Here is a 22919-nt window from a genome sequence, read left to right as displayed (position 1 = left end):
GAGATGAGCAGGAGGAGAAAAAAGGGGGACTCAAGAGGAGAGAGATAGATCTACGCAGCTGTCTGTTCCCAGAGTGTTCTCCGTAGCCCAGTCACCTACAAAGATTCACAGAATTGGATTGGGAAGAGAAGGGGAAAGGAGGAAATAGAGGTGTTCTGAGGTAGAAAACAGAGAGTCAAGATTGGGAGAGAATAATCTTCAGTTTAAAAATAGGGCTTCTCTTCTTTTTTTTTTTGTAAGGTTATAGTGTATTGAAAATGAAAATTAAGGAGTAGTAGAGGAGTACTAGAGGACTTTAAAAGAAATAAGAGAAAAAGAAAAATAGAAAATAGAAGAGAAAAAGGAAAGAAAAAAAAAGAAGAGGAAAAAGAAAGAAAAAATTTTTTTTTTTTCCCTAATTAAAAAAATCGTAAAAATCTATGGAAATGAAAGTTAAGGAGTAATGGGGGAGTAATAGGGGATTTTAAAGGAAAATAAAAGAGAAAAAAGAAAAAAAGAAAAAAAAAGAGAAAAAAGTAAAATTATATCTAGGAGTTTCTCTGGAGCTGTTGCGGTCAGTGTGGGTTCGGCTCAGTTTCAGATAGCTCCTCGTTCCAGCTTACACTTCTCGATATCTACAGGCCCCTTCCAGTGTAGTCGGTGTTTTCTAGAGAGATTTTAATCTGTTGCACCAGTCCCTTCTGAAGTGGTTCCCTTTGTTTATTTGGCTTCTGTTTGCAGGTCTCTTCAGAGCCTCATTTCCGCCCTGACACAAGCGGGCGGAAGTGGACTCTTATTCAGGTAGCTAGTTCCCTCGCTCTGCGGGGAGGGGCTGGCGCTGCGGGGCGGGGCTGGCGCTGTGGGGACGGGCTTGCGCCGCGGGGATGGGCTGGCGCTGCCGGGAGGGGCTGACGCTGCTTTCTCCGTCTGCGCTGCTCAGGCTTCCGGCTGTTCTATATGGAACGCGCCCTGCGCTGCGCGAGGTTCCAGCCCTCGGGTGTTCCACAAAAGCGCGGAATGAAAAGCTGCACCTGCTCTCTGTGCCTTCCCCGTCAGAGAGGTCCAGGCACCCAGGGGCTTGGTGGGCGCACTCTCCCCAGGTGTGGCCCGCCCACTCCCTTCCACGGACCCAGTTTCAGTTTCCTCTGGCGCCAGTCGGGTGCGTGCGCCTTCTGCCCTCCGCGTCCCCAGCCCCAGTTCCCACCCGCGCCGGTCGGGTGCCTGCGCCCTGTGTCTCTCCGCGACCTTCCCCTCCCCACTGCTTCCTGCCTCTGGCGGGGCTGGGCGGGTCCGCAGCCTGCGAGCTCTTCTCTGGATTTTCTCGGTCTCTTTGTTCTGCGAACGGCCGGCAGTGTGTTTGGGCCGGTTAATTTACTCTCTCTCTTTTGGTCTCCCACAGTTCAAGTTGGCAACTCACAAAAGCTCCCTCCGATTGTCCTCAGGGCACTCAGGCCCGGACCCTACCCCAAGCAATGCCGCCTAAGACTCCCTTCCCAGGACGGACCTCCGTCCTTAGCTCTTTTGTCTCACTTTTTATCTTTTATATTTTGTCCTACTTCCTTTCGAAGACAATGGGCTGCTTTTCTGGGCGCCTGATGACCTCAGCTAGCGATCAGAAGTTGTTTTGTGAAGTTTGCTCTGCCTTCAGTTATTCTTTTGATGAATTTGTAGGAGAGAAAGTGGTCTCCCCGTCCTACTCCTCCGCCATCTTGGCTCCTCCCCTCTATTATTATTAAGTGAATAATTTATATCTCTATTAAGCAATCAAGGAGCGAGCACTTAAAAAGCATTGACCATTACGCAAGGCTCTAGAACTTACAGTTCCAAGGATATATGATCAGTTTGGATGGTCCTGGAACACTTCACACTAAGCATGATAAAATCAGTTTCATCCTAAAAGGCCAGCTCTGTCTCTGAAGTTTGATAGTGATCTCACCATTCTTCATGCCTCCCAGGCTCCACATTTCTGACCCTTTTTCTTCATCCTATCAGTTCCAAACCTGGCTATTTGTCTTCTGAAATGCTTTCTATATTAACCCCCCTCCTTTTATTTTTCCAGGAAGATACTCTTCTGTGATGAAGAAAGACAATTGAGCTGTATTAAAATTTACAAGGGTCCTGCCTTCTCCGTTGGGACAGACTGGGAGGGAGTTAGCATAGCTCCAAGGGTCTAGAGTCCAACGTTGTGCTGGGACAGGCTTCATATGCAGTGGATCCAAGGCTATGACGTCAGGATGAAGATACAAGAGCATCGGGGGAGGAGCCTGAGAAACAATACCATGAATTCCATATGACAGGCATGGCAAGTAGGGAATGGGCGAAAAGGAAGCAAAGCTGTGACCAGGAATTCCGGGCGATAAATAGGGCAGGTTGAGGCATGGCTCGTGTTGGTCCATGTGGAAGTTCTTTTGGAAGCAGAGACTCAGTGTTTGATCATCTGCTTTACCTAACTGCCGTGTATCAAATTACTGCAAATTTAGCATCTTCAAGCAAAATCCTTCCTATTAACTCAGTTTTTCAGGTCAGAAATCCAGGCAGCTTGGCCGTGTTCTCTGCTCAGGGTCTCAGAAAGATAATATCAGGTATTAGCCACCAGGGGTCTTATTCCTAGACTGGAGAAATCAGCTTTCATTTCTATCACTCCTCTCAGGCTGTCAAATAGAGAAAAAGATCATCTTCAAATGATTGGGGTGATTTCTACTTTCTCTACCTTTATCTCCAATGTGCCATTGATCCTAGCATCAGACATAATCTTTCTACCTTTTATCCTCAGCTTGAACAGTAGTTTAATCTTCTTACTTAAGAGTCCATGCTCTCTGTTTATGAAAACACATACATGCAGACACAAAATTTTTTTATAAGTTCGAAAAGACTAATGCTTTGTGTGTGTGTGTGTGTTTATTTAAATTAAATCCTTGTAACTTCATGACCTCACCTCACTGAAAACTGAGATGCTAAGACCCATTGCCTTTTCTCATTTATCTCAGAGTCATCTGAAATATTTAGTGAATTCCATAGGTGATCACATCAACAATGAACTTTCTAATTGGTTTTCAAGAAGCCTTTTCTTATTAGTTTACAGAATTGTTACAAATAAATCTCTTACTATTAGACTCATAATATACTTCCCAGGCTCTCTTACTGATCACTTTTTCTCAAAAGATTCAGGAGTTTTGGTAATTGTAATGTTCATTTCTGAGGTTAACACGTGAAAATGACAGCATTTTCAACAGGCTATGTGATTATACCAACCAAGGAAGTGGACATTCATAAACACACTTTTCAGAAGAAGAAAACAACCCTCAGTTTTCTTTCAAACTACCAGGGATGCTGTTATCATTTTTAAAAAATGTGTGATTGTAATTAGTATCTATTTATTTTAGGAAAAAAATCTCCCTTTCCTGTTTTTAGGATCCAATAGGTTGCCTGTATAAGATTTGAAAAATAATATATTTGCTAATAATCAGAATCTGATCCAGTACCTTGAAAACCAATAGCAATCTGAGAGAAGCAGTATCTTAGAGCTTGAGAAAAAATCATAGCAAATATTTACATATGCTAAAAGATAGCATTCGCAGAGGCAAATACTGTCTGATCAAAGTGAGATAACCAAATTGACTCCTGTATTTTCAGGTTAATATTCCAACTCAGCATCCATCTGACCTATTGTTGACTTTAATAGATAGTGCCCTAAAGAAAATTATTCACTCTAAGAACTATTTCTGCTTAACCTTCTAATATTTTAACATTCATTTCATTTTCTCCAGTATTTGAATTGGCAAGGAAGGATGCTGGGATGGATTTAGTGCACCTGTTCTTCTATGGTTCCTCTCTTCTTTCCCTTAGCAGATACAGGCAGGATAAAACCATGCAGGAGGAATGCCTGGCTTGTAGTTGGTGTTCAGTAAGTAGTTTTTGCATACATAAATGAATGGGTAAGTGAATCAGGGTAGCACAAAAGCAAGGAGGCTGGGACTTCTCTGGTGGTCCAGTGATGAAGAATCACCTTCCAGTGCAGGGGACACAGGTTCGATCTCTGGTCAGGGAACGAAGACCCCACATGCTCAGGACAACTAAGCCCCCGCATCAGAACTGGAGAAGATGGTGCCCCAGCACAGAACCTGCATGCCACAACTAAGACCCGGCACAACCAAGTAAGTAAATACTTTTTTTAAAATAAGCAAGGAGGCTGGATTCATCTGCAGTGTCCTTTATCCTCTATAAGGCAGCAGGTGACTTGCAGGAACCAAGAACAGAACAGCTGCTTCCCATCACCTTCCCCCAAACTCCAGCCGTGGGTGTTGCCATGACCTCAGTCCCATTGGCACTCACTTCGCTAGGAGGACGTGCAAGTTCAGAAATCCTGTGAAAGAAAGTCAAGAAAATTTACAGGATGCCTGCGGGGCAGGGGGTACCGAAAAGACCAAATGGGAGTTTATGTAGTGACTGTACCGGTAAAAACTTCCCCTGGTGGCTGGCTGTGAAGTCTCAAACTTGGCTCCTCCTGTCATCAAGAGTGACACATGTTATTAATGGCACTGCTTTCTGGAATCTACTTGATTCTTGCAAAATTCTCTCTCTGTCTCTCTCCCACTTTCCCTTTCGTTCTCCCTCCCTCCATCTCTTGCACACAGTCTCCCTCTTTCCAGGTGGTGATGGACAGGTGTAGAGAAGGCCACTTCATTTAGGGTCTGCTGCGGTGCAGGTCCAGTTACTCTTATGATAGGCACATTCATGAACTCAGGGTTGTCCTCCAAGAACATCTAAAGATGATTCAGCATCAGCATGAGGTACTTTGGGGTTTTTGGCAATTTCTAAGCTACCGGGGAGGGGGTACAAAAAAGTGGAAATGAATCATTTCATGTAAATAAAACTTCAATAGTACTTTTCTGGGAAAAAAACAGAAACAGCCCATCATAGAAATGACAGTCTTTGTGCCAAGAGGGAAGTGAGCAGGGAGCAGTTTGAACACGCACCAGGTCACCTCCTGGAGTAACCCTGGTCTTACCCATGGACAAAAATGGGATTATTCACACAGGAAAAGTGAGGAAGACAAATATGTGAATAAATATCATAATGAGAATTATGGTCAAGAGATGTCATAAGGGATGATAAAGCAGATAGGCAGGGGGATGTTAAGAAATTTCCTTCCCCCTAGAACTTTAGGATAAGGTTGGAAATTGTTGTTGTTGTTGTCATCATTTGTAGAGAAAATCTGCAGTGGCTAGGATGTGTTTCTTGTCCTGACAGTGCTGGTTTGGGTCTTGATTTGTTCAAACTCTCCTTACTTGAGCTGCATTATAAGAACATTTCAAGCGCTGTCTTAACATATTTGAAACAGACAAGGCCCCAAGACCCTTACTGTGAGTTCCCCTGGTTTCACCAGATATGCCCACACCCGGTGAAAAAAAGGGCCCTGTCTAGCTAGTTCTCCCATCAGTCATGTAAGTTGCACTCCAGTCTTCAACCTCATAGGCTTTGGCTTCCAGCTAGTTGGCAAAACTGTTCTAACGGACCATGGGAATCAGAAGCATCTCATCTTGATTCTACAAAACCTGTATCCCACAGCCCCTGATTGCTGAGTCTGTTCTTAGGAGCAACCCCTCTGTGGCCCAGCCTGGCGTGCAGTGTCCTCCTCCCCCAGGTTGTGAGCACATGTGACCAATAAACTGATGTTGATTTGATCTGTCTCATGTCAAGGATTGCTGTGTGTTCAGCCATCTCACACCATTTAGGGTCGGCTATTCACCACCAACAATGGTGGCAATATTGTGATTTACAAGAAATGTATCTGGATATATATATTTCTCATGTATATTTGGTCTTCCTCCACAGTTCCTGGCTCACAGTTCCCCATACCGTCAGAATTTCCTGAGCAATGAGAGCATCTCTTTTTATACTACATGGTCTCTTGTCTTCAATTCCTAAAATTGCTTCAGAACCCTAAAGGTGAAATGAGTGTCTTGTTACTCGTAACTAGCTCCTTTCACCACAAATGGATTTTATGTTAATGAGGTGATCTTTGGAGAGCACCTAGGGATGGGGACTGGCAACCAGTCATAAATAAGGGTCAGAGTTTTCATTCCTATCCCCTCCTGACTTCTGGAGGTTTAATCAATCACCATTGACAATAATTAAGTCAATCATGCCTATGTAAATAGCCCCCTGTACAAACCAAAAGGAAAGGGCTCAGAGGCTGCCAGGTTGGGAAACCAGAATGCTTCCACCATGCAGGGTTCAAACTCCACCCACAGGATATCACCCAATGTATCTCTTCATCTGGCTATTGATTTGGATCCTTCTACATTCATTGTAACAAACTGGTAATCTAGTGAGTAAATGGGTTTCCTGAATTCTGAGGAAGTCCAGCAAAGTAATTGAACCCAAAGAGGAAGTCATGGGAACTTCTGATTTATAGCTGGTTCATCAGAGGTACAGGTAAAACCTGGGCTTGTGACTGGCATCTGAAATCCAAGGAGGGGGTCATGGAAATCTCGAATACATAGCCAGCTGAGCAGAGGTGTGAGTAACAGCAAGGACTCATGTATGGCATCTGAAGCACGGGGTAGGCTTATGGGACTGAGTCTTTAACCTATGGGATATGATATTATTTGGGGGCAAATAGTGCGAGAACTGAGTTGAACTGAGGGCTTGGGCTGGAGCATTGCTTATTGATGGTGGGGAAGTGCCCACCCACACATTTGAAATTGGATGCAGCACCCTCTTTAAAGGTTAATAGGAGGTTATCAGAACATGGCGATGCTAGTGGTAAAAGCCCACCTGCCAATACCGGAGACATAAGAGACACGAGTTCCATCCCTGGGTCTGAAAGGTCTCCTGGAGGAGGGCATGGCAACCCACTATAGTATTCTTGTGTGGAGAATCCCATGCACAGAGGAGCCTAGCAGGCCATAGTCCATAGGGTTGCAAAGAGTTGGACACAACTGAAGCAACTTTGCATGCACGTAGGCATCAGAACATGTACATTCACAACTCTTGGGTATTGGCCAATACTTGGCTTATCTGTGGTCAAATATTTATTCAAATTTCTGAGGACATCTACCTGCAGATGTATGGGAAGACAAAACATACTTAGAGTAAGGAATCAGTAAGCACAAAACTGACTTGGTTTTTTTTTTTTTTTTTTTTTTTTTTTGAGCAAGCTTCTTGATCCAGACACCAGGCAAAGGTCATGAGCCTGAGCTTATCCAATAAAAAATTGACTCTATCTTACTTTGTCTTCACACAACTATTTTCTCCATGGTGAAGCACAATCGTTAAGAATTACAGTGTTCTGAAGTCAGCTCTTTATGTCTTGGAGTTATAGTTTTTGGCCTCTTGATTGTATTGCTTAAGATGAATTTTATATGAAAACATCAATATGGAAAAACAAAGAAAGTGTTAATTACATTAAACTACAATTCAGAAACAAGGTACTGGTTTCGATGTTTTCTTCTTAATGTAGGCAGCCACAATACTAAGTGGAGGTTGTTGCGCTGACTGCAATTATTACTGAGAGGGTAACAGGTAGGAAGCTGAGTTCCCCAAGTGGCAGGAGAAAACAAACTGCAAGTGGCAGACTTTTTTCCCCTTCTCTGTTCTGCTTAAGACTAACCTTTTGGTCTTTGTTTTCTTTTCTCAAGCCTTGGGCTGATAATGGCTCAACAAACCAGTATTCATGTCAATTGTTTTACTGCCAGGGATGACACATCTTGTGCCATCCTGTCTCAAAAATGCATATTGTGGGAGAGAGGTCTGCTGAAACTCCCTCAGCCTTGAGGTGCTTCTTTTATCTGATCAGAAGCTCGCTAACAGACATAAAAACTAGCAACAGAGGCACCCTTTCTGTCCCCTTCTGATGTCTATGTCAAAAGCTTTCCTGATCTCCAATACACTTAAAATTTTGCTACACAAAAAGCTCCAACTAATCAAGTCTCTGACCCCGGATCAAAATCCTCTCCTCTGGAGGTCATGAATCCTGGCGTAGGACATGGCTCACAGCAGCAATCTTTCAATTACTTTGTATTTGACTGTATTATTCTCAGTGTGAAAGAATATTTGGTTTTCTTTTCTTCCTGTACAGAATTTCAAATGCCATCAACCAATGGAATATTTTCTTTTAACTGGTCAATTTGGTGGGGTAATTTATTTAAAGACAGTTTTTCAAAAAATATAGTTTTCTCTTTATTTCACAAAATGAGTAATGCAAGCTGGGATGTGAAGCTATAAAGTCATTGCAAAAAAAAAAAAAAATTATACAGCAAAACTGCTGTTTTTGGCTCTTAATTCCAACCAGTTTGCCAATTTGTTGCAAGTTATACTTATCAAGGGATCATAGACTTTTTCCATCTTGTTTCATCTTGACCCTAAAATGCTAACAGAGATCATGAATGGTATTTGATTTAATTAGCTAGTGTTGCTCTTGCTTGCTACATCTCCTAGCTGTAAATATATCTAAAAATAAGTTTCCTTTGATTCCAGCTTTTAAGCAATGTAAATTGTATTTACAGGGGAGAAAAGTATTACTTAAGTTATTTACAATATATTTGTTTATATTTCTAACTGGTATGCTTTATCACAGTCTGTAGTTTACATTATAAAAGGATGGGTCTATAATAAGTTGGCTTCCCTGATGGCTCAGCAGGTAGAGAATCCTCTTGCAATGTAGGAGATGCAGGAGATATGTGTTCAATCCCTGGGTCAGGAAGATCCCCTGGAGGAGAAAATGGCAACCCATTCCAGTGTTCTTGCCTGAAAAATCCCATGGACAGAGGAGCCTTGGGCTACAGTCCAAAGGGTCACAAAGAGTCAGACACGAGTGAGCATGCATACTCTACTCCAATGTGATAAGTTAGCAGAAACCACAGGCATTCCTTTGAAATAACTCTTAATGGGAAATGTTCTTTAAAAAGAATACATTTTTTAAAAAAATGAACTTTTAAAGAAGTAATTTTATTTTCCCATGCTTTGTGAAATTTGAGACATTGAAATTAGACATTATAATCTACAGTACACAGGTGCAGTTGCTATTTTTTTTCAAACAGGAGGTATTTAGTGAATATCATTTGGGTCATTGAAATGAAACAATTTTAACCTATTTTATACAGAAGAAGACCTCCAAACAAAGGGTAGATTTATGTAAAGAATGTTATTTAATAGTCAAGAGTATTGGCCAGAATTCAAGGGAAACCATTGCCAGATTTAGATATGAAAGTGGAGCATGTGGTAGGCAGAATTCTAAGATGGCCTCAAAGATTCCCTCATCCCCAGCTCCCCATGGACATGGCCACAGAAGCCCTGGGTATGTGAATCTGAGAGATTTACTCCGTGGTTAGGTTATATTACTTGGCATAGTTGCCTTTCAGGTAGGGGGATTATTCCTTGGGCTTGATCTAACCACATGGCTTAGGTCACAGAAGAGGAAGTCAGAGATTTGAAGCAGAAGGAGTCCATGTATTGTCACTAGCTTAAAGATGAAAGAGGCCAAGTGACAAAAAATTATGGGCAGAGTCTCAGAGCTGAAAGCAGTCTCTGGCCGATAGCCAGTAAGGAAACAGGGACCGTTGTCCTGCCATTGCAAAGAGTTCAAGTCTGTTAACGACAGGAATGAGCTTGGGGGTTTGCTTTTCCCTTTAGCCTCCCACCAAGAACTCAGTCTAGCCAACACCTTGATTTTGGCCGTGGGATACCTGAAGTAAAGAACACAGCCATATGTGCCAGCCTTCTAACCTAAAGAATTATGAGTGATAAATGGACATTGCTTTAAACTATTAAGCTTGTGGCAATTTGTTATACAGAAATATAAAACTGATGCAAAGCATAAAGTTATAGTTCCTGGAAAATGTGAATGGGAAAATTTACATTTACTATGCATTATCATTCTTCATAGGAGAATTGGTGAGAATGTAGGAGGGCATAGACTTATGCTCAGATATCTCAAACTACCTGCCCTGAAGCACTGTGTTGTTTATTTTCAATCTATCATGGACTGATTCTTCACAGAGTATGATGAAAATGATTAAGTATCAAAATGAAGCAAGAACACAAAGTCATACAAACATTAATCCCAAATTTGCTATTACTAAATTCAAATAAAGCTACATTGTCAAATTGCTATAAATGTTTATAAACATTGATTCTCAATTTTTTGGCTTTTCACAGATCCATAACAAACAGTTCATGAGCCAGGGCTGGTCTGCAGAATCATGTTTAGAATAGCATTTATTTAGATCATATGCAAATTCAATATTTAAGGCAAAAACATTTACACGTTCTAAGACTCGAAAGAATATTTAGCCACTTGTGTGTTCTCAGCTGCTTTTATATAACTAAAGAAACTGATATTCTGGCCTTGAAATCCTTTTATCACCAAAGAACTAAACTAAATGAAAGTGGAAAAGTGGTTTATATGAACTTGACATAAATTGACTAAAAAATGCTGTCGTAAGGTCTGACTGTGCATCTTGAGAGTCCACAGAATGACACTAATTTATGGATCCTTTTAGATGAATGAAAATTATCCCTCAAGTTAACCACTTATAGTAATATGGGCTGGTTCCCTGTCCCTACCCGTTATTCTGAATTTAGTGATATGAATGGAAAGCCACATGGGCAGAAAATTGGCATATACACGCACATTGTGTCTCGGGAAGCACTCTTCACTATCATTATTCAGTCCAGTTCAGTTGAGTCACTCATTGGTGTCCGACTCTTCGTGACCCCATAGACTGCAGCATACCAGGCCTCCCTGTCCATCACCAACTCCCGGAGTTTACCCAAATTCATGTCCATCGAGTCGGTGATGCCATCCAACCATCTCATCCTCTGCCTCCTGCTCTCTATCTTTCCCCTTACTCATTGATATATTTCACCTTTCTTTTCAAAATCATCACCAATTTCTCAGGCTGTTTCACATTGATTATTTGACAGAACAAAAAGCACAAGTGTGAAGAAGGCAAGGGAGGCAGCATCCTGTAACTTCGGGAAGTTTTTTTAATATAAACTGTATGACGTGCTAATCAAAACTTTTGAAGTTTAAACAACTATTTGAGATAAATGGAAGATGATTTCTGGAATAATGAAATGATGAGCTTCATAAACGTCTGCCCAGTGAAACAATCATAAATAGAAAAGAAAAATCACTAAAAATTTTAATTTCTCTGGGAACTGACTTAAAGACATACATTTATAAGTGTATTTGGATAAGCACATTTATATTTAATGAGTAAATAAACATTTATTCAAGAAGCTGTACTTCAATAAGAATAGCAAGAGGTCTGTGGCATTTGAGCCACACTTGCTTTCTTCTTCCTTGCTCCCAGCTCGTCATGATGGAAGTTCTACTCCAGGAGGGTATTGCAAAGAACACAGGGCTTCCTCTCCCCCTCAGCTCCCAGTTGAGGGCTATGCTATCTCTCTGCCTTCCTTTTAGTCAAAATGCAATCAGTGATGGGGAAAGAACTTTCTCATTGGTGTAAAGTGGATGAGTACATCTGGCTTTTCAAACAGCAGCTGTGGTCTCAGTGCATGGGAATAAACAGGACTCTGGATATTTGACCAAAGAGTAGGTTACGGCCACGTGGGTGTACACTGCAATGACCACTCATAGTTCCATACTGAATTGCATTGCCTAAAATAGACATTTGCCGTTTATTTTGATTCTTCATTTATTCTGATTCAGCCCCTAAACCCTTAGCAAAAGGCCAAGGGGAGATTTATTTAATTCCCCATCTTATGTATCTTTGTGTGGAACAAAGACTCTCTTTTACTATAGTTGCTGAAAATGCCAAATTTTTTCCTTTTCAGCCCTTTTTTTGCAGTGGAACACTAGCACCGAGCATATTGGTCGGGGATATCTACATCAGAATTTGATTCAGGAGCTCTCAAGAAGTAAAGAATAGGAACCTTCTATTTATGCCTGGTGTCTCAGATGATAAAGAATCTGCCTGCAATGTGGGAGATCGGGTTCGATCCCTGGGTTGGTAAGATCCCCTGGAGAAGGGAATGGCTACCCACTCAAGTATTCTTGCCTGGAGAATTCCATGGACAGAGGAGTCTGGCAAGCTATAGTCCATGGGGTCACAAAGAGTCAGACACAACTGAGTGACCAACACTTTTCACACTTCATGGCAACAGGGCCAAACAGCTGAAGCTGTTTCCTCACTGAATAAGATTATAGATTTGGGGGGATTTTCTGGGGCTACTTTTAGCTTCAAGCTCTTCCAATAATTCTGTGAGTTACCTGATATCTTCTTCATAACTCAGAACCTACCTCTGTTGCTTGTCATTAAAAGCCCTGACTTATGCAACCATCATAGCACATTATATAGTTAATCTCAGGCCTAATTAGTCACCATAAGGGGCTGCTTTTCTGATATGTAATAGTATTAAAAGAAAGAAAGTCAATTTATAATTCTTCAAACACATGCAAATATAAAAATTTAATAAATTAATTTAAAATTAAACAATTGAATTGTATACATATATTGTTTATATCAGTTTCCTAATGGGGAAATTAAAAATACTATGTTAGAGGAAAATGGAGAGAGTTTGAAGTAAATTGCAAAAATGAAGGAAATTAAAAAATAAAGGTAGGAAAATAAGATGGAGGCTTTTGAGGTTTGTGAGCAAAATGCACAGTGTGAGGTCTAATACATTTGCTAGAAACATGCAGTTGCCCTGTCATGACTGTAAAATTTACTGTGTAAACTGAGACACTTGTATTAATAATAATTAAAGGCAACCTTGTGGTTAATTAGCCCATGCTAATAGATGTTAACCTGATTTCTTCTGGATAAACAAGAACATCTGTATGTGTGTGCGCGCCCTCAGTTGTGCCTGCTTCTTTGTGACCCCATGTAGCCCACCAGGCTCCTCTGTCCATGGGATTTCCCAGTCAAGGATACTGGAGTGGGTTGCCATTTCCTTCTCCAGGGGATCTTTCCAACGCAGGGCTTGAACCCACATCCCTTGTGTGGTGCTTAAGGACCCATTTAATGAACTTCACACACTCGTGAGCGGGCACACACACATAGTACATGGATTACATGTGCTCTGGATCACTTTATGGATTCTATTATGCACTTTAGATAGAAGAGATTCCTCCATTCTACCTAAAGTCCTGGCATGTAACATCAGTATACACTCAGTTATACTGTAGGAAAAAGCAGTCCTAAAATCTCAGTGCCTTGAAAGCCAAAGGTTCATACCACAGTGCATGCCCACTGATGGTCAGCAGGGGCTTTGCTTCTTGATCATTATTACTCAAGATCCAGGGTGGTGGAACATCCCTTAGCTAGGATGTTCTCAATCACTGTGCCAGAGCGAAAGCGATGTCTTATAGCAGCACCTAATTGCAATGCCAGGAAATACTTCCAGTCCCAATTCATCAAGAAGATGGTGGGTGGTCACATGGCCCTCTGTAACTTCAGGGGTTGAGAAAGTGCAACTTTACCATGTGCTTGGAGTTTAAATAACTGCAAATGTTTGTTTAGTAGCATTAAAAATAGCACCCAGAGTGTTAATTTTTTTAAATACACTGTATCAACTGAAAAAAAGATACAACATTTGAGCTGTGAGTTAAGTTTTGGGGGGCAAATTGAGGAATATAGCCCAGGAGACAGTATTTTAGATAACTCTGAGAAACTGCTCCAAAAAGATTGTGGGGAAGGTCAGTATATGTGTGATTTTGGTGACGGGAGAGTACATGTAATCAAACACAAATTTTTTTTTTTTTTCCTGCAGAATAGTCTTGTGAAGGTTAGTGCTAGTCATAAAGAGAAGATGTCACTATGAAAGATTTTAGTGCTTTTCTAAATATGTGGAGATACAAGAATTTAGCTCATAAAATGTACAGAAAGTATCTATCTGAAGACTTGTTCTGCCACTTTTTTCCACAGAGCAGAGTACCTCATTCCTGATCTCCACCCTAAACTTTTAACTTTTTTCAGGGGGTGTTGAAGGTCGGCAGCTGCAGCAGCTCCTGATTTAATCTTTGTAGAGATAGATGGCAAGAGCCAATTTGTAGCTGGCAACTGTCTTTTTCTTTTTTTTTTTAAATAAGCTTTTTACTTTAGAATAGTTTTAAATTTGCAGAAAATTTCAAAGATAGTATGACCATGTCTTTCTAAAAATGTGTCTTTGTAGCTGAGGAAATGATGATGCTTAGTCCAAAGATACCAGGAAGGAAAACAAAATCAGAGCAGGAGAGCATAAACCCTCTATTTTCTAAGTCCCTACATTTTGCCAACCAATGTTGAAAATGGCATTAGTCAATCCTGGGCTTGCCCTGCTATTTGAACCTCTGTCAATAGCTGCCTCTATTACCTTCTAGCAATAGAGGAAGAATTATATCATATCCTTACACTGACCCTAGATGAGGTTGCCAGGTGTCATCTGGAGTGAAAGCTTTCTGTGGCTGCAGAACCAATAAAACTGATCTAAATAAAGGAACAGGAGGGAAATATCAGTTACAGGAACAAATTCCCCAATCAACTCCAGAACGTAATGTAAACCATGGGTTTCCTTTCTTGATTGCACTCTGGGAGTGTATCACCAATGCAGCAATGTAAGACATGGTCTTCCTGAAGGGTGACCTCACAAATACAATGTTTGCTGGCTGACACCTACATTCTTACCGTAGTATGTATCTTTTGTAGGATGGAAATCATATTGTTTCATGGTGGGTGGTTGGAATGATACTTTTTAAATTCTTAAAATGAAAAATGACTATTTGCAGTTTGAAAGGGGAGGTAAAGCAGTGAGTTATAAACCTAATAGTTTGTCTCCCAGAACTCTAGGGCCATGACTGGTTGGCTCCAGGCACCTAACAGTGGGTGAATATAAATGGAAAGTTCTGCAGTTTAGTCCAGAAGACCAAACTATAAATGAGTCCTGAAAGAAATGCCTCTCATAAGTTCTCAAAGAGAACAGCATAATATAATGGACAGTACTCTTAGAAAATACCATAACAAATTACATTGAGCTATTTAATCTAAAGCTTTTTAATATGTTCCATTGTGTTAAAACTCCATTTAACTAAAATGAATGGTATTTATCTACTTAAAATTAATGGGTCTTGGGGTGACATATAGTTTATCATCTAAACTATGGGGAATTTTTGAGAGTAAAAGGAGACACTTAATTAAACATTTATACCCAGACAGAAAGAGTAAACCAGGGCAGTCTTAGCAAATGGGAGGAAGAATCATCCTAGTTTCAGTAGGCTACAGGTACATCCTTCTTTGTGAACCCAGAAGGTCTTCCTGGTTGTGAACCTTTACCGGTATTTCTAGGCAGCCAGTTTCTGTGGAACCAATCAGTCATGTTGAAGTACCAAAGATCTGGAACGGACATAATCATAATATAAAGGCTTTTTCATTGATCTTAAACCTTAATCCCTTATCGGCCTTTCATATAAATCTAGCCTCAATCAGGGCCATCCTTGTAGCATATTTTTTAACAACTTTGAATGTCTGGCCCTAGTATTCTTATGAAAATGTGTGGATGAAAATTGTTGTATGAAGCAAGCATCTTTACCTACTGACTTTAATTCCTGACACTGACTTGCCTACATATTTCCATGAAAAAGTTCAACCGTTCCTAAAATTATGCTATTATAATGAATGTCTTTATATCTACATCTTAGCATAATTCTTTTTTATTGTTGCAAAACTAATGTCCAGCATTTGAATATCTAGGTCAAAAAGTACAACATTTGTAAAGTTCTTAATGTATGTTTCTGATTGCTTTTCAGAAAATACCAATTTAAACTATCAGCATTAATAGATAAAACAAGAAAGGCTATTTTATATCATCATCAACATTGTATTTTTCTTTAATGTTTATAAATTTATTAACAATAGGTAAAAATTGCATCCTATTTTTTCTTTGAAATATTGAATTTTAGACAATACCCACTGACTTTTAAAGAAAGGAGCTTCCCTGGTGGCCCAGACATTAAAGAATCTGCCTGCAGTGCAGAAAACCTGGGTTCAATCCACAGGTCGGGAAGATCCCCTGGAGAAGGAAATGGCTATCTACTTCAGTATTCTTGCCTTTAGAATTCCATGGACAGAGGAGCCTGGCAGGCTACAGCCCACGGGGTTACACAACTCTTAGGTCATACATAGTTCATATCATTGTGGGCCAATTCATCCCATATTATGGACCAACCATAATATGGTTTCTTATGAAATTCCTATAGGAAGTATATATCCATTGCTATCCATACTTCTCAGGGAAGCCAGTGGCTCAGAGGTAAAGAATCAGCCTGCAGTGCAGGAGACACAAGAGATGCCAGTTCGATCCTTAGGTCTGGAAGATCCCCTGGAGAAGGAAATGGCAACCCACTCCAGTATTCTTGCTTGGAAAATCCCATGGATGGAGGAGCCTGGCAGGTTACAGTCTATAGGGTCGCAAAGAGGCGGATTCTTTACCGTCTGAGCCACCAGCGAAGCTTTTTTTGTTATGTATACTTCTATCTTTCTGTTTGTCTTTTGTCAATTTATTTTGTTTGTGATAATTTTGACATCCTTAAATTTATTTATTCTCACTTTCCCAAATTCACATATAACAAGCCATCTTTTTAATAGAGTATTTTATGCTTGTAAAGACTAAGTTAAGCAAAAAAAAAAAAAAAAAAAATCCTTTTTGTTGTAGTTGTTGTTTTTTAAATTCCCTGTAAGGCTTTTTCATGTGTGCTGTGAGATAGAGAACTCTTTCTTTGAATGAAAGAATATTCCATTGTATATATGTACCACAACTTCTTTATCCATTCATCTGTCCATGGCTATCTAGGCTGCTTCTATGCCCCAGTTATTGTAAACAGTGCAGCTGAGAACATTGGGATACATGTGTCTTTTTCAATTATGGTTTCCTAGGGTATATGCCCAGTAGCGGGATTTTTAGGTCATATGTTAGTTTTATTCTTAGTTTTTTAAGGAGTCTCCATACTGATCTCCACAGTGGTTATATCAATTTACATTCCCACCAACAGTGTAAGAGCGTTCCCTTTTCTCCACATCCTCTCCAGCAGTTTTTGTTTGTAGATTTTTGATGACGGCCATTCTGACCTGTGTGAGGAGATATCTCAACGTAGTTTTAATTCACACTTCTCTAATAATGAGTGGTGTTGAGCATCTTTTCATGTATTTATTAGCCTTCTGTATGTCTTCTTTGGAGCAATGTCTGTTTAGGTCTTCAGTCTACTTTTTGATTGGGTTATTTGTTTTTCTGATATTGAGCTGCAAGAGCTGCCTGTATATTTTGGAGATATGGTTTCATTTTGTTGGTTGTTTCATCTGTTATTATTTTCTCCCATTTCGAGGGTTGTCTTTTCACCTTGTTTACAGTTTCCTTTGTTGTGAAAAAGCTTTTAAGTTTTATTAGGTCCCATTTGTTTATTTTTGTTTTTATTTCCATTACTCTAGGAGGTGGGTCACAGAGGATCTTGCTGTGATTTATGTCAAAGAGTGTATTGCCTATGTTTTCCTCTAAGAGCTTTATAGTTTTTGACTTTACATTGAAATCTTTGAACCATTTTGAATATTACTCAGCCATAAAAAGGGATGCATTTGAGTCTAATGAGGTGGATGAACCTAGAGCCTATTTTATACAAAGTAAAGTAAGTCAGAATAAGAAAAACAAATATTGTACATTAATGCATATATATGGAATCTAGAAAGATGGTGTGACCATAAGGGTTAATTTTGAATTCATACTGGATCTGCTTCTGTGACTTGAACCCTTGTCTTGCTGCTTTTGTTGTTGCAGGCGTACATTACGGCCTGCCTCAGGGAGATAACCTGAGCCCACCCACCTGCAGGGGACTGGGAGAAGGTGAAACTAAGACATCCACCTGCCTGAGGCTTGCCATTCTAGAAGATATTTACGAGAATTGAATGGTCTTCTTACTTTGTTTCCTCACCTCACCCATCTCTGATCCGTAAAAGAACCTGGCATCCAGTCCCTGACAAAATGGTTATTAGGAGACTCTGGTCTACCATTTTCTCAGTCACTTGGTTTTCCAGATAAAGTTTTATTTCTTGCCTCAGCACTTTGTCTCTCAGATTTATTGGCCTATCATGCAGTGATCAGAGCAAGACTGGACTTGTAACAATGGTACTGATGAACTTATTTGCAGGGAAGCAATGGAGATGCAGACAGGGAGACTAGACTTGTGGACACAGAGGCGGAAGGAGAGGGTGGGATGAGTAGAGAGTAACATTGAAACATATACATTATCATATGTAAAATAGATAGCTGGCGGAAATTTACTATATGACACAGGGAGCTTAAACCCAGGGCTCTGTGACTTCCTAGAGGGGTGGGATGGGCTGGGATATGGTGGGAGGTGGGAGGGAGGTTCAAGAGGGAGGGGACATATGTATGCCTATGGCTGATTCATGTTGATGTATGGCAGAAACCAACACAACATTGCAAAGCAGTTATCCTCCAATTAAAAATAAATTAATTACTCTGTGGGAGAAGGCAAGGGTGGGGTGTTTCAAGAGAACAGCATCGAAACATGTATATTATCTATGGTGAAACAGATCACCAGCCCAGGTGGGATGCATGAGACAAGTGCTCGGGCCTGGTGCACTGGGAAGACCCAGAGGGATCGGGTGGAGAGGGAGGTGGGAGGGGGGATCGGGATGGGGAATACATGTAAATCCATGGCTGATTCATGTCAATGTATGACAAAAACCACTACAATATTGTAAAGTAATTAGCCTCCAACTAATAAAAATAAATGAAAAAAATAATAATTAATTTAAAAAGGAGTGTTCCAATTTGAGTTTTAACCCTTACTAATTATTAAATTTTTATGTCTTCTTGAATTTTTAAAAGATTTCATAGTCCATCTACTGAGTTCTATGTTAAGGTAAAATGCTATACTTGTTATAACTTATTTATGCTTTTAAGTTATAGCAGTCTTTTGCTTATCCCAAATTTCATTAAGTATTTTCACTTGCTTAATTTACCATGGATTTTGGAGTCTTTACGTTTAGAAAGACACTTTGGGATTTAATGCATTCGTAAAATAACAATTGCAATTGCTCTAAATGTAACTATTAATTTGAGGAGATGGCAAATTATATTTTAAGAAGAGAATTAGGTTTAAATTGCAAAATGTCCCTGATTGAAATTCTTCATGAAAGGAGAGATACTACAGAGAGAACCATTTTAGCTTAGATGATAAAATAGGAGTGATCCACTGTAACTCCCTCACCTCATGGTGCTGTGAGGTGCGTGGTAAAGGGAAGGGCATTTAGAAGGGTGTTTAGGACACTTAACACCTAAACAGTGCGGGAGACCTGGGTTTGATCCCTGGGTCGGGAAGACCCCTGGAGAAGGAAATGGCAACCCATTCCAGTATTCTTGCCTGGAGAATCCCATGGAGCCTGGTAGGCTACAGTCCACGGGGTCGCAGAGTCAGACACGACTGAGCGACTTCACTTCACTTCACTTAGGACACTTAAGGGGATATCAAGGGACGGTGGAGCCATGTGTAAGGGTACTGTCCAGGGGCACCAGCAACGGAGGGAGCCCAGGACTAAACTGGCCACCTCGGAGGAGGATGCTATAGAACTTTTCATCATTAGTATGGCCCTAGAATTTTTATTTTCCCCCTGGGATGTGGTGATCAACTTCAGGGATGGTAGACCTGGAGCTCAGGAAAGGAGACGTCACCCTGGAGTTGGGGAGGCTAACCAACACAAACACACAGTAAAGCCGGCCCCCTGGGTCCTCCAGATTGGGAAGGCTGTGCGTGCGCCCGGCTGGGGGGAGCTCGGAGCAGCCAGCAGAATCCTTTGCCAAGGTTCACAAACCAAGATTGAATTTCGGCTGAATTTCCAGGAAATTTGAGCCAAATTGTGAAGAGACCTGAGCTCTGTGGAATGTCAGGTGGGAGATATGAGAAAATCATTTGATTCGGGATCATTTGTTTGATTCACAACTGTAAAGGGGAAACGGTCTAAGAAATACAAATTCATAGGAGTCCCTCCCAAACAAAATCTGAATATCTGCTTTAGTTGTCAGTCTAGGGCTTTGCAGGGCATCACTCTGTTTGCACTCTCACATATTCTTGGATGCAAGAGGGCTACACCTGTAAGTTCACCCAAAATGCAAAGCCCAACAACATACTTTCTTTGTACTCCTTGACTGCAAAGAATTGATTTCCTTGTTAAAGTAACAGTGTTAGAAATTTGGAGTTGGGGTAGAATTCTTCCTTATGTAATTTTTTGAGAAAAGGGAACTCTTCACCCTGACTTCCTCATTTTTCTGTCATAGAGACTGGGAGAAGAATAAGTTGATGCCATCTAGAAGTAACTTTGGCTCTTTTTTAAAAATAATTTTTATTTACATTTTACTAAAGTGAAAGTGAAAGTGAAGTCGCTCAGTCGTGTCTGACTCTTTGTGACCCCTTGGACTGTAGCCTACCAGGCTCCATGGGATTCTCCAGGCAAGAATACTGGAGTGGGTTGCCATTTCCTTTTCCAGGGGATCTTCCCAACCCAGGGATCAAACCCAGGTCTCCCGCATTACAGGCAGATGCTTTAACCTCTGAGCTACCAGGGAAGCCCATTTTACTTTTTACTAAGATTTTACTAAGCCATTAGGAAATCACATTTATGTAAATGTTTTACAAATATATATGCTAATTTTTTATCTTTATGCTCCAATTCTATGTTAAAAAAATTACTGGGGTAATTTTACTGGAGTTGATTTACAATGTTGTGTTAGTTTCTGCTCTACAGCAAAGTGAATCCATTATGTATATACATGTATCCACTACTTTTTAGGTTCTTTTCCCATATAGGTCAATACAGAGTATTTAATAGTTTCCTGTGCTATACAGTATGTTTTTATTAGTTATCTATTTTATATATACTAGTATATATATGTGAATCTCAATTCCCCAAATTATTCCTCCTTTTTCCCCAGGTAACCATGATAGTTTTTAACATCTGAAACACTATTTCTGACTTGTAAATAAGTTCATTTGTACCATTTTTTAAGATTCCACACATAAGCAATATCATATGACATTTGTCCTTCCCTATCTGACTTACTTCACTCAGTATGGCAATCTTTAGGTCCATCCATGTTACTACAAATAGCATTATTTCATTACTTTCTATGGCTGAGTACTATTCTACTGTATATATGTACCATGTCTTCTTTATCCATTTCTCTGTCAATGGACATCTAGGTTGCTTCCATATCCTGACTATTGTAAACAGTGCTACAATTAATATTGGGGTACATGTATGTTTTGAATTATGGTTTTCTTTGCTTATATGTACAGGAGTAGGATTGTGGGATCATATGATAGCTTTTAGTTTTTTAAGGAGCCCCCATACTGTTCTCCATAGTGACTGTATCAATTATATTCCCACCAAAAGTGTAGGAGGGTTCCTTTTCCTCCACACTCCCTCCAGAATTTATTGTTTATAGATTTTTTGATGGTGGCCATTCTAACTTGTGTGAGGTGATACCTCACTGAAGTTTTGATTTGCATTTCTCTAATAGTTGGGAATGTTAAGCATCTTTTCACATGCTTTTGGCCATCTGTATGTTAACATACAGAAACATACAGATGGCATCAACTTCTTCACCACCAGTGGTTGGGGTATAGACTTGGATTACTGTGATGTTGAACGGTTTGTCTTGGAAACAAACCAAGATTATTCTGTCATTTTTGAGATTGCACTCAAGTACTGCATTTCAGACTCTTTTGTTGACCATGGGGGCTACTCTATTTCTTCTAAGGGATTCTTGCCCGCAGTGGCAGATATAATGGTCATCAGAATTAAATTCACCCATTCCCATCCATTTTTGTCCACTGATTCCTGAGATGTCAATATTCACTCTTGCCATCTCCTGCTTGACCACATCCAGTTTACCTTGATTCATGAACCTAATATTCCAGGTTCCTATGCAATATTGTTCTTCACAGCCTTGGACTTTACTTCCATCTCCAGACCCATCTATAATGGAGCGTCATTTTCACTTTAGCCCAGATGCTTCCTTATTTCTGGAGCTATTAGCAATTGCCTTCCATTCTTCCCCAGTAGACTATTTGGACACCTTCTGACCTGGGGTTGGGGAGGACTCATCTTTGTTTCATATCTTTTTGCCTTTCCATACTGTCCATGGGGTTCTCTAGGCAAGGATACTGGAGTGAATTGCCATTTTCTCTTCCAGTGGGCCACATTTTGTTAGAACTCTTCACTATGACCCGTCCATCTTGGATGGTCCTGCATGGAATGGCTCATAGCTTCATTGAGTTATCCAAGTCCCTTCACCATAACAAGGCTGTGATCCATGAAGGAGAATATTCCAGTTAGCTTGTGCTTATTGCTTTATTATCAATGTAAATATTTTTTGCCTCTCTCACCAGAGGTTTAAATGCAGAAATGTGTAAACCCATACCTAGACCTTAGTGACATCAGCTGAGAGTATATTGAATATCTGGTTATGTGTGTACAAGTTTATTTTCCCATAGGAAGCAAATTATCATCTTCAGCTGAGGATGTGATTCTTCAACAATTCAAAAGTGTTACATTAGTTTGCCAGGTAAAGTAAAATGTTCTTAGGTGATTTACAGCAGTAGAACTGCAGCTCTGCTTTCTGTCTTATTCTGGAGCAGTTGGGCTTAGATCTTCCTTAGAAAACTGCTTTATAATCCGAAAGAATTGTGTGGTGTATCTCTTCGTTTTCCTCTGAAATTTCTTTTGTCTATTAATCTTAGTTCAAACAAAAAAATGAAGAAAATTATATGGAATATGGAAAAGAAAAGCTCTATGGAGAAAAGCAAATGCTTTATATAGGAAAATTAAATATGAGGTCAGAAAAAGGAGTTTTGTTGAACGTCAGGAATGCCCACTTTTCTTTGGATAATTACTAAACAAAATGTTGGGTTGAGCAAAAAG

The sequence above is a fragment of the Cervus canadensis genome, chromosome 12 (genome assembly GCF_019320065.1).
Source record: "Cervus canadensis isolate Bull #8, Minnesota chromosome 12, ASM1932006v1, whole genome shotgun sequence".
NCBI lineage: Eukaryota > Metazoa > Chordata > Mammalia > Artiodactyla > Cervidae > Cervus > Cervus canadensis.
The sequence above is the reverse complement of the archived record's forward strand: the minus strand, read 5'-3'. Positions refer to the sequence as shown.